Source organism: Rattus rattus, chromosome 7, assembly GCF_011064425.1.
Source record: "Rattus rattus isolate New Zealand chromosome 7, Rrattus_CSIRO_v1, whole genome shotgun sequence".
Taxonomy (NCBI): Eukaryota; Metazoa; Chordata; class Mammalia; order Rodentia; family Muridae; genus Rattus; species Rattus rattus.
In genome coordinates this window covers 82,213,125-82,231,315 of record NC_046160.1, presented here as the reverse complement: position 1 = coordinate 82,231,315, position 18,191 = coordinate 82,213,125, and the positions used below count along the sequence as shown (strand labels likewise).

The following is an 18,191-nucleotide window of genomic DNA, read 5'->3' as shown; positions in this document are numbered from 1 at the left end:
TTGATCAGATAATCAAAACCATTGTCAATTCATGTTTTCAATCTAGTCTTAGTATTACATTTTGTTTTGTTTTGTCTTCTGAAAGGTTCGGGAGTCTGCTGTTAGACGAACAAGATTATACTAATTTTCCCATGGCACTGGGGATAAATAAAGAGTCCATTTGGGAGGAATTCTGAATTTTTAAATTATATCACTATAAATTTAAAAAATTGTCATATAATTTTTGTAGGCACCTTACTTTAAAATCATCTTAAACTTGAGTTGAACCATGAAGGCAGAGTAGAGACTAAAATCTTTTCATGGTCCTTAAAAATGTGGTAACAGCTTAAAATTGCTCTCTGCTGGGCAGAATGCATTTAATGGATTAGTTTACATATTGTTGGGGCACAAAAAGTATTTATTATTTTAGGTAGTACTCATAACTGGAACTACTGCGATGCCACAAATCAACGTCTGCTTTATTCTGCCGGAAGATGGTGAGTTTTCTTGGATGACATCATTTCAGTAGTGTTTTACTCGGGCTGTAGTTGTATGGGGAAGGAGATGGCTGCCTATGAAAAAACATAATCATATACAGAAATAGGAGGCTTTCAAGGGTTTCTATTAAAGTTTATTTATTTATGGAGCAAGGGAGTGTGTGTAGTTTGGGGTCTTCCCTTCCTTTATGTGAGGCAGGCAGCACGCTCTGATCATCAGGCTTGTTATTAAGTTCCTTTACCTGCTGAGCCTTTTGCTGGCCCCACAAAAAGACGGTTCTAAGAGTAGGAAAAAGAAAAAGAAAAAAGAGAGACTATTTGATGAGTCAGGCATTTTCCTAAAGCCTAAATTATATTTCATGGAATTCACTTGTTCACCATGGAAGAGAAGGAAATTAAAGCTCAGAAATACTGAACAATTTATTCAAGGCCACACAGCTTGTAAGAGCTATTGGGTGCCAAAATTTCTGACCATAATATCTTTCAGTAAAAAATAATAAAAAGAGGGGTTGGGGATATGCTCAGTTTACGGAATGTGTGCACAGCATGCACAAAGCCCTGGATTTCAGCCACAGCATCATATAAACCAACCGTACACTTGGAAGGTTGAAGCAGTCAGATCAAAAATTCAATGCCATCTTTGTTTACATAGGCTACACAATGAGTTCAAGGCCAGCCTAAGGCAACATGAGAGCCCATTAAAAGGAGAGTAAATAGATTTTCAATACCTTAGTTTTTATAGTGACTCACTCTCTGTTGATCTCAAAGCCACAGCCTGTGTCTATAAATGATCATTATGACCAATAAGTATAAACACAAGAGGTTATAGCAGAGAAATGTCAACAGAAACTTTCTAGGACCCTTGCCATTGTCTGTTCCCAGGCTCACCTTTTAAATGCAAGATACACTGACAACTTCCAACATGGCTAAGCTGCTGGTGTGATGCTCAGGGGAACTCCCAAAGCTTCTGAGCGAGACTTCTCTCTTGCATGAAGTCGCAGCATGAGGATACATTTCATTGGGCCCAAAGTGCCTGAGTGCTATCATTCATCAGAAAATGTGCTCTGGGCAGAGTACAGCTCTAAATGTTGTACTTCAAGAGAGAAGTTTAATAGTTTAGGGAATTAACAGAACATTGGAACATTCAAAGTGTGTGTGTGTGTGTGTGTGTGTGTGTGTGTGTGTGTGTGTGTGTGTGTGCATGAATGTGTGTGTGTGTTCCCTGGAATACTAGGTTGTGATGGCAAAATTAAAAAATATTTGGTGATATTTAACCTTTAATGGAATGATGTGGCAACTTTAAATTATCTAAGATTTCTGAAACAGACTTGCACTAAAGTACCGATTTTCAACTTAATCTTTAGAAAGGTTATTGAAGTAGATTAAACAGTGCTTCAGGAAGCAAGCACATTTGACATCAGCCATTCTACCTTATAATAACATAATTGCTGTGGAGTTTTGACATTTAACAAGGGGTCTGCAGATGCAGCTGCCTCAAGGACAGTTTTTCTTCCAAAGAAAATGATAACTTTTTTATATGTGACTTATATATCTAAATATAAACCAACTTTCATGGTCCCCATGGGAGCATATGTTGTTTCTCAAAATGTTATTATATTATACACTTATATAGAAATATAATCTTTGCTTACATTCTGTGTAATGGCATTAAAAGTGAAGATGGGCTTTGTTTTTCTTGTTATTTTAGGGTTTTCCACTTTGTTAGGAAATCCTATGGTTCTTAGAAGAGTTATATGTATGTGTGTGCATGTGTGTATGTGTGTATATGTGCATGCATGTACGTGTGTTCCCTGGAATATATCTCTGTTGAGGCCTTCTTATAGGGCCAAGTGATTTTAAAAGTAATTTGTAGGAATAAACTCATTTGATTCTCCCTACAGTTTATGAAATATGTACTATTTTCTTGACTTTATAACTGAAGAGATCTAGGCTCTGTCATGCGACTGGTCTCCCTAAGTATGTCATTTCCTGTGGAAAGTTCAAGCTTCCCCTTTCCTACCTCTGCTTTGGGATATGATGCTGAGATGCTGAGAGCATGTTGTGACAGTGTCTTCCAAATGCCATCTCCTGTCCTGACAAGTGCTAGGCACACTCATATACAATTGTTTGGGATTGCGTAGGAGGAAAAAGGGAAACACAAGGAAAGGTTGGCCCATACTGTGCTGGGTCAAAAGCAAAAAATATACCTTGGCTAAGAGAGCAGGCATGGCACAAAAAAACAGAATCAAAGCATAACATCTTTAAGGAGACAGAAGAGCCAAAGAAAATTTCTTTAAAAGTTTGAGATTATTTTGTTCATTAATTGGAACAGATTTCATGTTTAAACTCTTAGTGGCTTGATGTCATATTCCCTCTGTGTTATTTCTCCTGTTTGACTAATGCCTCTTGTATCAGACAAGGGAAGGAGGACAAATCCTTAGATGTGTTGAGCTTATGGTGTCTCTGATTTCTATTAGCTGGTGAAATGCAGTTGTAAATTATCTGCATCAGATGATTGGTTAACTTTCACATCATTATATGAAGGTCTGTAAGTATAATGACATTACATAAGTCTCTGGCATTCAGTTATTATGGTTTAAGGAACTGGAGGAGATTGCTTTGTATAGTTGGACTGACTTGGAGAAGCATTTGTTGTATAGAGTGGAACAAGGGACAATGGAATAATTCAAAGGCTGGGAACAGCAGGAAGCTGCTAATCCTGGGGGATTAAAAGACCAATGCGCTGTCTGGAGGACTAAAGTTAAAGTAGGCAATGATAAGGCAGAGCCACTCTGTAGAAGGTTGAATTATGGAGATGTGGCCATTCCAAATGATGCCTCCATGACAGAGAGACAGGGATTGTTGGAAGGTAGAGTACTTTTCTTTCTTTCTTTCTTTCTTTCTTTCTTTCTTTCTTTCTTTCTTTCTTTCTTTCTTCCTTCCTTCCTTCCTCCCTCCCTCCCTCCCTCTCTCTCTCCCTCTCTCTCTCTCTCTCTCTTTCTTTCTTTCTTTCTTTCTTTCTTTCTTTCTTTCTTTCTTTCTTTCTTTCTTTCTTTGCTTTTCTGACCCTTTCCAAGTCAACCCAAACCTGGTGACAAGAGAGAGTGATGATGAACATATAAGAATGCCTAGAAACTGATTTGAGAGAAACAAAGGCGTGTGTATATTTATCGGTCATGTGCACAGAGTTTCAGAATGTCTTCGACAAAGGAGATAACATAGGTATTTGTGAGATGAAACTTCACTGCTATCCAGCCTGGTTTGGACATGCATGATCACAGCATGACAGTAACACAGTGTTGTCTGTTGCGGTGTCTTATGCCTCAGTTCTCATTTTTCTAGAAATATGTGGTGTTTCATGTACATAAGATGTAGTCTACTTCTTCAAGACTTGTTCAGTTACATCTCTATTCCTGCTGATCCTGAAGGGCAGGGACCCAGATGACTAGAGCTCTTCACTCTTGTAACTATGACTTTGTGACCTATTGGGTTGAGATTTCCTTGATTCTGAAAGAGGGTTTTTGTTTGTTTGTTTTTTCGGTTCTAACAGCGCATTTACTTTTTCCCTTCTGTAAGGCCCAGGGAGCGCTCTGTCAAGACCAAGTCCTTCACTTTCCTTCACTCTTACTTCAGCCACTTCAACAGCTGGGGTACATAGTAGGTGATGATAATGTCAGCTCTGCGGAAGGCTGTCATGGACTCTAGTACAGCAGTACTGAGATCAAAGGCCCCAGCCTTGGCTCCGTGCCACACATGGCAAACTCTCCAGACACCTGGTATACTGCGAGGGGGAGCGAGGGGTGCTTGTCCTTTACCTCTTGCACCATATCCAGGTAGGGCAATCCCGGCTTCACCATGAGCATGTCAGCTCCCTCTTGAATGTCCCGGGCCACTGCTCAGAGGGCCTGGCCACGGACTCCAGGAGGCAGCTGATAACAGCGTCGGTCTCCAAAAGCTGGGCTTGACTGAGCTGCATCACGGAAAGGACCATAGAAACAGGAGGCAAATTTGGCACTATAGTTCATCACAGAGACCCTGTTGCTAAGTCCATGTTTTAGCAGGGTAGCCTTGATGGCTTCAACTCGTCCATCCATCATGTCTGATGGAGCTACAACCTGACAGCCTGCCTTGGCATAGGCCAGTGCTACCTCTGCCAACCACTGTTGGCTTTCCTCTGCTAGGAACGCTCCATTTTCACTCAGGAGGCCACAGTGGCCATGGGAGTGTAGGGGCACAAGCAGACATCACAGGCCACTAGGAGGGTAGGGAAGGTCTTCCTCAGCAGACAGACAGCCTCAATAGTTGGGGAGTCCTCTGAGTCAGCTGCAGAGAGCCCTGTTCATCCTTGGGAACTCTGCTGGGGACGCCAAAGATCAGGACACAGCGCAGGCCAGCTTCCACCAGAGGTCTCAGCATCTCCTCTAGCTGGTTTAGGCTGTACCTGGCCACTCCCGGGAGGCTGGCAATGGGCTGGACATCATCAGGGATATCCGTGTCAAAGACGGGATAGATGAGGTTGGTGGCACTGACGGTGGAGGCGGTGGTCTGCCAGGCCCGAAGCAGTGGGTGAAAGTAGCCACTGTGCAGAACGGACTGATGCATGGTGGGGGCCGGCGGAACACAGCAGTCTGCTAAGATGGAGTCTAGGCCCTTGGGGTGTGTGCTGCAGCCTCAGCTCAGAGAAGCTGCTCAGCTGCTCACCACCGCTCCAAGCCGGGATTCAGGACACCGCGCTCTCCCGCTTTAAAAACGCAAGCCCCTGAATGAGATTTAAGACATGTCCTTCTCTCCTCACATAGACTTTATGAATCCTCACATTACAGGAGTGACATTTTTTGCCATTTATAGACAAATTACCCCCCTCACTGTAGGGAGATAAAAACCATTCTCTCTCAGCTAGGGTTAGTACCCATGAGAGTTCTATTCATGCCATCTACTGGGACTAATTATAGAATGCTTCTATTCTTATCCTGTGTTTGTGTGCACCAAAAGAAAACAAGAAAGCAAAGGGAACTAATGGAATAATTACCTAGCATAAGCTCTAATGTTACTAGTTTGACTAAAAAGTCTTGCTCTGTGTAACAGTGTATCTGTCAACTAGGGGTCACATGAACAATAATGGTCCTGTAATGCTATAAGAGAACTGAAATACTCCCATTGTTTAGTGTGAGCATAGGTGTCATAACGTCTAGTGCAATGTGTTAGTCTCACATGTGTGGTAATATTCACTTCTTTCAATTGTATGAAAGTCTAATAGATACCATTATGAATAGTGCATAATCTTTGGTACTGATAAGAAATATGTTACTTTACTTCAAAATGGAACTGATCAACCCACCAAAGTTTGGGCTTTAAAACACTCATCTGAATTACTAGAGAGCTCAGAAGATACTATGGAAATTCATTAAATGAAGGGCAGTCTTTTCACTGGGCATTGCACAGGTGTAGGATATCTGCAGAACAGTAAAACTAGACTCCCCTTTTTCCTTAGTTACAAAATTCAACTGAAAGAAGAGTAAATACATGCGCTGAATCCCCAGATGGGGCAGGCTCTGAATGACCTCTCCTTCAGCCTCTGCTCCAAACTTTGTCTCCATATCTCCTCCTATGAATATTTTTATCCCCTCTTTTAAGAAGGAATGAAGCATCAAACCATTGAACTGAGAATGGGGTCCCCATTGGAGGAGTTAGAGAAAGGATTGAAGGAGCTGAAGGGGGTTGCAACCCCATAGGAAGAACAACAATCCCATCCAATCAGAGCTGCCAGAGACTACACCACGACCCAAAGACGACCCACGGACAGACTCATGACTCCAGTTGCACATGTAGTAGAGGATGGCCTTATTGGCTACCAATGGGAAGAGAATCCATGGATCCTGCCAAGGTTGGATCCCCCATTGTCAGGGAAGGAAGGGGGGGTGGTTGGGGAGGGGGAACACCCTTGTAGAAGAAGGGGGAGGAGGGATGGGATAGGGGACTTATGGATGGGAAACCCGGGAAAGGGAATAACATTTGATATGTAAATAAAAAAATCCAGTAGGAAAAGAAAGTAAAGACTCATGGAAGATAAAACTATTGAAAAAAAAAAAAAAAAAAGAAATGATTCAGGATGTTGGCAAGGGTAAGAATTTTGGCACAGACCACAAAAGAGTATAGGAAACAAAGCAAAAGTAGACAAATGGTATTTTATCAAGTTAAAGGGCTTTTGTGTAGCAAAAGAAATAATTGATGGAGTAAAGCCATGTCATACCAAATGGAAAGTAGTCTCATGAGCTGTAGGACTGAAAAGGGGTTGATAGCAAAAATAGAAGGAACTATAGAAACACATTAGCAAGAACATATGGTGACCTACGGTTAGAAGTGGGCAATATGTCTGCACAGACATTTCTCAAAACTAGTCAAAAGAAATGTTGAAGTACAAATTCAAATTTTTACAATAATATCACCTCCCTACACTACAAATTGCATATTTCCAATTGGCACATCCTTTCACTGCACCAGAGACTATGCTAAGTGATTGACCAAAGATATTTATGTTTGTGTAAGCACACCCCATAATATTTACATATTAATAAGTTATTCTCCACTGGTGAAAAGAAACAAAACAAGCCAAATTGAAGTATATAAAGGCAAGTTTCTGGGAAGCCAATTTTGGGTGGGTTCACTAGTCCCAAGGAATGAGGCCAGGGAAGTCACCATGAGGAGGGAAACACAGCAGTGAAAGAAGAAACAAAGAGAAAGAACATACACATGCAGACACAGAGAGAAAATGCAGAGAGGGAGAAAGAGAGAGGAGACCAAAAATGTCTGGATTATATAGGAAAGACTTTCTAGGGGAAGGGAAGTCCAGCCCCTGGGCTAGAAAGTTCAGGAAAGAGGGCTGGGTATACCAGCCATGCCCAGTAACTGGCAGAGACTAAGGGATACTGGGAAAACCTGGAGACCAGGTCCACTTTGATTCGAAAACTATGCTTCTTAACCATTTATCTAGGATCTGAATTCCAACACATATGACAAGTCACTCAGTGATACATCTCTTACAGAATATTTTGCCATTAAATGATGAGTGGTTATATTGATGTATCATGTCAATTGTCATGTTAATATATGTACTAATTTGTTATAACACTAATATTTTAACCTTTTGTTTTAATAATTATGCTCCATATATATCTATATACATATCTATCTATCTATCTATCTATCTATCTATCTATCTATCTATCTATCTATATCTATCTATATGAAGTTTTCTAATCTTCTATAGTTATCATAAACATCTACTTAGATGTTGATTATCTAGAAAAAGTCTGTCATGTTGTGTTATAAGTAAGGGTAATGAAGGATACTCTGCTGGAATCATCCAAGAGAAACATGGATACAGGTAAAGGATTATATATTGCTTAAGTGGTGATACATCCACAAATCCTTCTACTCCAACAATAGATCCTTAGTAGAACTATTAACTGTCTTCTCTCAGTAAATTGGCTTCAGTAAAAGGTTTTTGTTTCCTTGTGTTAGTCCAGATTCACTGGTAAGTGAACTCCAAGTCTAGATTAACTATGTAATGAATTTGTCAGAGAAGATATCTGTGAAAAAAATAGGAAGAAAGCTGGCTGAGAATGAGAGCTACTGGACATCTGTGTAGGTCAAATCTCAAATAAAAGAAAGGGGAGACAGAAGCATGGATCAGGCAGAAGCATGTTAGACTTCAACTAGTCCTAAGAAGAGCGTGGTGGGCACACCAGGGAGTCTTTATCAAACTTGTTTTCTGGTGGTACCCACATCACCTGGTAATACTTCTCATATAACCTTAGTGCCCAGATAACTAGTAGTTAGGAACCATGGCTTGGTTCAAATGTGGTGATGGGTTGTAGGGCAATGATTCTGGTGCCTTGGTCAATCACACTCCCTGTTCTCAGGATATGAGAGTCTGGAGTTCATCACTGCCACACTCTCACTAAGGCTACTTGCTTTGCCCCGGAGAACCTCCTAGACATTCTATGAACACTCAGCGCACATGCCCAGTCCTACTTCTCTCTGTCTGGGTCTACCTATGGACAATACTCATTACGGTACAACATAACTGAGAATTTATTAAATCATGTTCTCCATTGGATTATAAATCAATAAGGGAAATACTAAAATTCCTGATTCACAGAGACCATGTGATAATAATTTTTATTCTTTTAAGCTGCTGAATTTTGTGTTATACTTTACTTGGTAATAATACATGGAAGACCAGTATTAATTTATTAATCCAGTACTAAGTGTGTAGACATTCTTTTTTGTAAAGGAATGAATGAATTAGCTCTATTTACTTCTGCCCCATGTGTGAAAGGTGCTATGATATAGGTCAAATGGAAAAAAATTACAAGAAAGTCGAGAGACATCACAAGAAGAGAATGTATTTCATATAAACATTTGATGCTCTTCAAAGACATTCCAAGGAAAAATGTTAAGAAAGGTGAGTCGAAAATTTTATATTGGAACTTTTGAGAAAGATGCCACAAAGCCGGTCAACAAGGGCATGGCACAATTCAAGAACAAGCCACAGGAGGGCAAAGGGACTAAGGACAAATGACATGAGGCAAATAAATTCAACAACATAAAATTTCAGCCAGACACTAAACAAAGGAGATTAATCAACAGCCAAGAACCCCATACAGTACAGTTTCAAAACAAGGAAGAAAGAGCAGAAACAGGAGCTCAGGATAAGACTAACTATGACATCGCAGCTTGAGCCAACAGATTTGAGAGAAAAGTTGTGACAAGGCAAAAGAAAGTGAGGTTGAAGATTGACTTGTGAATTTGAGTCAAGGGGAAACCAAAACTATGCCTTTGCTGATGACTCAAAGTGTGTTATCCTGAGCTTCATTCAGTATGGCAACAGAGAGCAGAGGATGCAGGCATTTGAAGAATTGTAAGATTTTAATGAATTAAATAAAACCAAATATTCCAAAAATATTGTTTAAAAATGTACTATGTAAAAGCTTAAGTCCAAGTGGATCAAGGACCTCCACATCAAACCAGATACACTCAAACTAATAGAAGAAAAACTAGGAAGCATTTGGAACACATGGGCACTGGAAAAATTTCCTGAACAAAACACCATGGCTTATGCTCTAAGATCAAGAATCGACAAATGGGATCTCATAAAACTGCAAAGCTTCTGTAAGGCAAAGGACACTGTGGTTAGGACAAAACGGCAACCAACAGATTGGGAAAAGATCTTTACCAATCCTACAACAGATAGAGGGCTTATATCCAAAATATACAAAGAACTGAAGAAGTTAGACCGCAGGGAGACAAATAACCCTATTAAAAAATGGGGTTCAGAGCTAAACAGAGAATTCACAGCTGAGGAATGCCGAATGGCTGAGAAACACCTAAAGAAATGTTCAACATCGTTAGTCATAAGGGAAATGCAAATCAAAACAACCCTGAGATTTCACCTCACACCAGTGAGAATGGCTAAGATCAAAAACTCAGGTGACAGCAAATGCTGGCGAGGATGTGGAGAAAGGGGAACACTCCTCCATTGTTGGTGGGGTTGCAGACTGCTACAACCATTCTGGAAATCAGTCTGGAGGTTCCTCAGAAAATTGGACATTGAACTGCCTGAGGATCCAGCTATACCTCTCTTGGGCATATACCCAAAAGATGCCCCAACATATAAAAAAGACACGTGCTCCACTATGTTCATCGCAGCCTTATTCATAATAGCCAGAAGCTGGAAAGAACCCAGATGCCCTTCAACAGAGGAATGGATACAGAAAATGTGGTACATCTACACAATGGAATATTACTCAGCCATCAAAAACAATGACTTTGTGAAATTCAGAGGCAAATGGTTGGAACTGGAAAATATCATCCTGAGTGAGCTAACCTAATCACAGAAAGACATACATGGTATGTACTCATTGATAAGTGGCTATTAGCCCAAATGCTTGAATTACCCTAGATGCCTAGAACAAATGAAACTCAAGACGGATGATCAAAATGTGAATGCAGATCGCTCCTGAGAGACACAGCCAGAATACAGCAAATACAGAGGCGTATGCCAGCAGGAAACCACTGAACTGAGAACAGGACCCTGTTGAAGGAATCAGAGAAAAGAACTGGAAGAGCTTGAAGGAGCTCAAGACCCCCATATGTACAGCAATGCCAACCAACCAGAGCTTCCAGGGACTAAGCCACTACCCAAAGACTATACATGGACTGACCCTGGACTCTGACCTCAGAGGGTTGCAATGAATATCCTAGTAAGAGCACCAGTGGAAGGGGAAGCCCTGGGTCCTGCTAAGACTGAACCCCTAGTGAACTAGACTGTTGGGGAGAGGGCAGCAATGGGGGGAGGGTTGGGAGGGGAACACCCATAAGGAAGGGGAGGGGGGAGGGGGATGTTTGCCCGGAAACCGGGAAAGGGAATAACACTCGAAATGTATATAAGAAATACTCAAGTTAATAATAATAAAAAAAAAAGAAAAAGAAAAAAGAAAAAGAAAAAAAAAGTACTATGTAGCAGTAAACCACAGATGACATGATGGAGATGGTGAGGCACATGGGGACACTAGCCTTTGTGTAGTATGTTTACAGTGATTAAGCCAGTTGGGACTAGAGGAATGTTCTAACATGCGAACTCTATGGGAACACACTCCAGCTTTACAAAACATCAGATCACCCAATTCTAGACATAGTGCTGGAGGTCCACCCAGAAAATTAGAGCTCATTATGGATGAAATGAAGCAGACTCTGACTCCAATGGTCCCAAATTAAGCACAAAGTTAAGTAAAGTAGCCTTGAACTTTTTTTAACCCATGCACTCTGGCAGAACTTCAATCAGAACTCATTGAAGGCGTCCAGCACCCAGTGGTATACCTGGCCCCAAATATGATGTTGTGCTTATTGCCATCTACTTCCTGTGGCATGTACACCCAAGAGCAGAAAAGTATCTGTGGGAACAGTGAAGAAGTCTGTTGAAAAGATGACTAGTGGCCCAGTACTCTTATTCAGTTTTACTTGTGACATTTGATTGATGATATCAAGCATGGGAAGCATACAGTTATTTCAGAAATCGCCAGTTCTTTATCCAACATGTCAAATGACAATGAAATGACAAACATGTCCTATCCTACATATTGAGTTCAGAGACCTATCCTATGTGGAACAAGAAATCATCGAGGTTCTGCAGAAAGGTGATGATGTTGCACACAGTAAGAAACACACTGCAGTCTACCACGTGAGCTCTTGGAATCCATCTCTTCAACTTTGCTGTGCCACCTCCAAGGACATGCTCAGGAGGCGGTGCTGATAAGTCCGCATGTGTGCTGGTATCCTGACATCTGCTACGGGAAACATTCAGCCCACCATGGATGCCATTTACCATGCTGGCAGTAGAAGAACCATTTTGGTAGCAAGGATGGAAAGATTCATGTTGATAAGGATCCCCTGGGACGTCTAGCTCTCAACTGGTTAATAAAGCAAGACAAAAAGCTGACAAAATGGAAGAGAAGGTTGTTCTGCAAAAATACTTGTAAAAAGCATGTTGGTATGAAAAACCTGAAGTCCTGGGTCAGCATTAACAGAGGTGTTCTTGTTCTCACCAGTCTTCTTCAGTGTTGTAACCAGGAGGTTGTAAACAAAGTCTAAGCTGTACTAAAGAGCCTGGTTCCTACATGGGAACAAACAAACAAACAAGCAAGAGCAGAATTGAAAGTCTGCTTTGAAAGATGAGTGCAGAGGCATGGACAGGATGAAGGAGCTGGAACCCATTTCCCAGTGAGTAAGGGTAAGATCAACCATACTCATAATACAGAAACTCTATACATGTATACACACACACACACACACACACACACACACACACACACACACACACACACACACACACACACACACACACACACACACACACACACACACACACACACCCTCCATCCTTGAGAAAGCAATCCATAGTCAGAAATAACAAAAAAAGTATCTTTCAAGGTTACCATCATGGTTAAAAAAACATGCACTTAACCCCTAGGGCCAGGGCTTTAATGAATTTTCTAAGACAATATTTTTTTTATTAACTTGAATATTTTTTGTATACATTTCGAGTGTTATTCCCTTTCCCGGTTTCTGGGCAAACATCCCCTCCCCCTCCCCTTCCTTATAGGTGTTTCCTCCCCACCCTCCCCACTGCCGCCCCCCCCAACAGTCTAGTTCACTGGGGGTTCAGTCTTAGCAGGATCCAGGGCTTCCCCTTCCACTGGTGCTCTTACTAGGATATTCATTGCTACCTATGAGGTCAGAGTCCAGGGTCAGTCCATGTATAGTCTTTAGGTAGTGGCTTAGTCCCTGGAAGCTCTGGTTGCTTGGCATTGTTTACATATGGGGTCTCAAGCCCCTTCAAGCTCTTCCAGTTCTTTCTCTGATTCCTTCAACGGGGTCCTATTCTCAGTTCAGTGGTTTGCTGCTGGCATTCGCCTCTGTATTTGCTGTATTCTGGCTGTGTCTCTCAGGAGCAATCTACACTTCTGCACTTCTTTGCTTCATCCATCTTGTCTAATTGGGTGGCTGTATATATATGGGCCACATGTGGGGCAGGCTCTGAATGGGTGTCCCTTCAGTCTCTGTTTTAATCTTTGCCTCTCTCTTCCCTGCCAAGGGTATTCTTGTTCCCCTTTTAAAGAAGGAGTGAAGCATTCACATTTTGATCATCCGTCTTGACTTTCCTTTGTTCTAGGCATCTAGGGTAATTCAAGCATTTGGGCTAATAGCCACTTATCAATGAGTGCATACCATGTATGTCTTTCTGTGATTGGGTTAGCTCACTCAGGATGATATTTTCCAGTTCAACCATTTGCCCATTTAATTTCATAAAGTCGTTGTTTTTGATAGCTGAGTAATATTCCATTGTGTAGATGTACCACATTTTCTGTATCCATTCCTCTGTTGAAGGGCATCTGGGTTCTTTCCAGCTTCTGGCTATTATAAATAAGGCATGATGAACATAGTGGAGCACGTGTCTTTTTTATATGTTGGGGCATCTTTTGGGTATATGCCGAAGAGAGTTATGGCTGGATCCTCGGGCATTTCAATGTCCAATTTTCTGAGGAACCTCCAGACTGATTTCCAGAATGGTTGTACCAGTCTGCAACCCCACCAACAATGGAGGAGTGTTCCTCTTTCTCCACATCCTCGCCAGCATTTGCTGTCACCTGAGTTTTTGATCTTAGCCATTCTCACTGGAGGTGAAATCTCAGGTTGTTTTGATTTGCATTTCCCTGATGACTAAAGATGTTGAACATTTCTTTAGGTGTTTCTCAGCCATTCGGCATTCCTCAGCTGTGAATTCTTTGTTTAGCTCTGAACCCCATTTTTTAATAGGGTTATTTGTCTCCCCGCGGTCTAACTTTTTGAGTTCTTTGTATATTTTGGATATAAGGCCTCTATCTGTTGTAGGATTGGTAAAGATCTTTTCCCAATCTGTTGGTTGCCGTTTTGTCCCTAACCACAGTGTCCTTTGCCTTACAGAAGCTTTGCAGTTTTATGAGATCCCATTTGTCGATTCTTGATCTTAGAGCATAAGCCATTGGTGTTTTTGTTCAGGAAATTTTTCCAGTGCCCATGTGTTCCAGATGCTTCCCTAGTTTTTCTTCTATTAGTTTGAGTGTGTCTGGTTTGATGTGGAGGTCCTTGATCCACTTGGACTTAAGCTTTGTACAGGGTGATAAGCATGGATCGATCTGCATTCTTCTATATGTTGACCTCCAGTTGAACCAGCATTTGCTGAAAATGCTATCTTTTTTCCATTAGATGGATTTGGCTCCTTTGTCAAAAGTCAATTGACCATAGGTGTGTGGGTTCATTTCTGGGTCTTCAATTCTATTCCATTGGTTTATCTGTCTGTCTCTGTACCAATACCATACAGTTTTTATCACTATTGCTCTGTAATACTGCTTGAGTTCAGGGATAGTGATTCCCCCTGAAGTCCTTTTATTGTTGAGGATAGTTTTAGCTATCCTGGGATTTTTTGTTATTCCAGATGAATTTGCAAATTGTTCTGTCTAACTCTTTGAAGAATTGGATTGGTATTTTGATGGGGATTGCATTGAATCTGTAGATCGCTTTTGGTAAAATGGCCATTTTTTACTATATTAATCCTGCCAATCCATGAGCATGGGAGATCTTTCCATCTTCTGAGGTCTTCTTCAATTTCTTTCTTCAGTGTCTTGAAGTTCTTATTGTACAGATCTTTTACTTGCTTGGTTAAAGTCACACCCGAGGTACTTTATATTATTTGGGTCTATTATGAAGGGTGTCATTTCCTAATTTCTTTCTCGGCTTGTTTCTCTTTTTTGTAGAGGAAGGCTACTGATTTATTTGAGTTAATTTTATACCCAGCCACTTTGCTGAAGGTGTTTATCAGGTTTATTAGTTCTCTGTTGAAATTTTTGGGATCACTTAAATATACTATCATATCACCTGCAAATAGCGATATTTTTGCTTCTTTGTTTCCAATCTGTATCCCTTTTAACTCCTTTTGTTGTCTGATTGCTCCAGTTATTACTTTGAGTACTATATTGAAAAAGTAGGGAGAGAGTGGGCAGCCTTGTTAGTCCCTGATTTTAGTGGGATTGCTTCAAGTTTCTCTCCATTTAGTTTAATGTTAGCCACTGGTTTGCTGTATATGGCTTTTACTATGTTTAGGTATGGACCGTGAATTCCTATTCTTTCCAGGACTTTTATCATGAAGGGGTGTTGAATTTTGTCAAATGCTTTCTCAGCATCTAATGAAATGATCATGTGGTTTTGTTCTTTCAGTTTGTTTATATAATGGATCACGTTGGTGGTTTTCCGTATATTAAACCATCCCTGCATGCCTGGGATGAAGCCTACTTGATCATGGTGGATGATTGTTTTGATGTGCTCTTGGATTCGGTTTGCCAGGATTTTATTGAGTATTTTTGCGTCGATATTCATAAGGGAAATTGGTCTGAAGTTCTCTTTCTTTGTTGGGTCTTTGTGTGGTTTAGGTATAAGAGTAATTGTGGCTTCATAGAAGGAATTCGGTAGTGCTCCATCTGTTTCAATTTTATGGAATAGTTTGGATAATATTGGTATGAGGTCTTCTATGAAGGTCTGATAGAATTCTGCACTAAACCTGTCTGGACCTGGGCTCTTTTTGGTTGGGAGACATTTAATGACTGATTCTATTTCCTTAGGAGTTATGGGGTTGTTTAACTGGTTTATCTGTTCCTGATTTAACTTCGGTGCCTGGTATCTGTCTAGGAACTTGTCCATTTCCTGTAGATTTTCAAGTTTTGTTGAATATAGGCTTTATAGTAAGATCTGATGATTTTTTGAATTTCCTCTGAATCTGTAGTTATGTCTCCCTTTTCATTTCTGATTTTTGTTAATTTGGACACACTCTCTGTGTCCTCTCGTTAGTCTGGCTAGGGTTTATCTATCTTGTTGATTTTCTCAAAGAACCAACTTTTGGTTCTGTTGATTCTTACTATAGTTCTTTTTGTTTCTTCTTGGTTGATTTCAGCTCTGAGTTTGATTATTTCCTGCCTTCTACTCCTCCTGGGTGTATTTGCTTCTTTTTGTTCTAGAGCTTTTAGGTGTGCTGTCAAGCTGCTGACATATGCTCTTTCCTGTTTCTTTCTGCAGGCACTCAGCGCTATGAGTTTTCCTCTTAGCACATCTTTCATTGTATCCCATAAGTTTGGGTATGTTGTACCTTCATTTTCATTAAATTCTAAAAAGTTTTTAATTTCTTTCTTTATTTCTTCCTTGACCAGGTTATCATTGAGTAGAGCATTGTTCAATTTCCACGTATATGTGGGCATTCTTCCCTTATTGTTATTGAAGACCAGCTTTAGGTCGTGGTGGTCCGATAGCACGCATGGGATTATTTCTATCTTTCTGTACCTGTTGAGGCCCGTTTTTTGACCAATTATATGGTCAATTTTGGAGAAAGTACCATGAGGAGCTGAGAAGAAGGTATATCCTTTTGCTTTAGGGTAGAACGTTCTATAAATATCCGTTAAGTCCATTTGGCTCATGACTTCTCTTAGTCTGTCTACGTCTCTGTTTAATTTCTGTTTCCATGATCTGTCCATTGATGAGAGTGGGGTGTTGAAATCTCCTACTATTATTGTGTGAGGTGCAATGTGTGTTTTGAGCTTTAGTAAGGTTTCTTTTACGTATGTAGGTGTCCTTGTATTTGGGGCATAGATATTTAGGATTGAGAGTTCATCTTGGTGGATTTTTCCTTTGATGAATATAAAGTGTCCTTCCTTATCTTTTTTGATGACTTTTAGTTGAAAATTGGTTTTATTTGATATTAGAATGGCTACTCCAGCTTGCTTCTTCTGACCATTTGCTTGGAAAGTTGTTTTCCAGCCTTTCACTCTGAGGTAGTGTCTGTCTTTGTCTCTGAGGTGTGTTTCCTGTAGGCAGCAGAATGCAGGGTCCCTCGTTGGTATCCAGTTTGTTAATCTATGTCTTTTTATTGGGGAGTTGAGGCCATTGATGTTGAGAGATATTAAGGAATAGTGATTATTGCTTCCTGTTATATTCATATTTGGATGTGAGGTTATGTTTGTGTGCTTTTCTTCTTTTTGTTTTGTTGCTAAGACGATTAGTTTCTTGGCCTCTTCTAGGGTATAGCTTGTCTCCTTATGTTGGGCTTTACCATTTATTATCCTTTGTAGTGCTGGATTTGTAGAAAGATATTGTGTAAATTTGGTTTTGTCATGGAATATCTTGGTTTCTCCATCTATGTTAATTGAGAGTTTTGCAGGATACAGTAGCCTGGGCTGGCATTTGTGTTCTCTTAGGGTCTGTATGACATCAGTCCAGTATCTTCTGGCCTTCATAGTTTCTGGCGAAAAGTCTGGTGTGATTCTGATAGGTGTGCCTTTATATGTTACTTGACCTTTTTCCCTTACTGCTTTTAATATTCTTTCTTTATTTTGTGCGTTTGGTGTTTTGACTATTTTGTGACAGGAGGTGTTTCTTTTCTGGTCCAATCTATTTGGAGTTCTGTAGGCTTCTTGTATGCCTATGGGTATCTCTTTTTTTAGGTTAGGGAAGTTTTCTTCTATGATTTTGTTGAAGATATTTACTGTTCCTTTGAGCTGGGAGTCTTCACTCTCTTCTATACCTATTATCCTTAGGTTTGATCTTCTCATTGAGTCCTGGATTTCCTGTATGTTTTGGACCAGTAGCTTTTTCCGCTTTTACATTATCTTTGACAGTTGAGTCAATGATTTCTATGGAATCTTCTGCTCCTGAGATTCTCTCTTCCATCTCTTGTATTCTGTTGGTGAAGCTTGTATCTACAGCTCCTTGTCTCTTCTTTTGGTTTTCTATATCCAGGGTTATTTTCATGTGTTCTTTCTTGATTGCTTCTATTTCCATTTTTAATTCCTTCAACTGTTTGATTGTGTTTTCCTGGAATTCTTTCAGGGATTTTTTCGATTCCTCTCTGTAGGCTTCTACTTGTTCTCTAAAGGGAGTTCTTCACGTCTTTCTTGAAGTCCTCCAGCATCATGATCAAATATGATTTTGAAACTAGATCTTGCTTTTCTGGTGTGTTTGGATATTCCATGTTTGTTTTGGTGGGAGAATTGGGCTCCGATGATGCCATGTAGTCTTGGTTTCTGTTGCTTGTGTTCCTGCGCTTGCCTCTCGCCATCAGATTATCTGTAGTGT

The 18,191-nt window shown here is 40.4% G+C and overlaps 1 pseudogene; it reads right to left on the bottom strand.

Moving 5' to 3' along the window:
• Positions 1-4,100: 4,100 nt before the first annotated feature.
• LOC116906114 lies at positions 4,101-5,078 on the bottom strand (annotated as a pseudogene).
• Between the last annotated feature and the right edge of the window lie 13,113 nt (positions 5,079-18,191).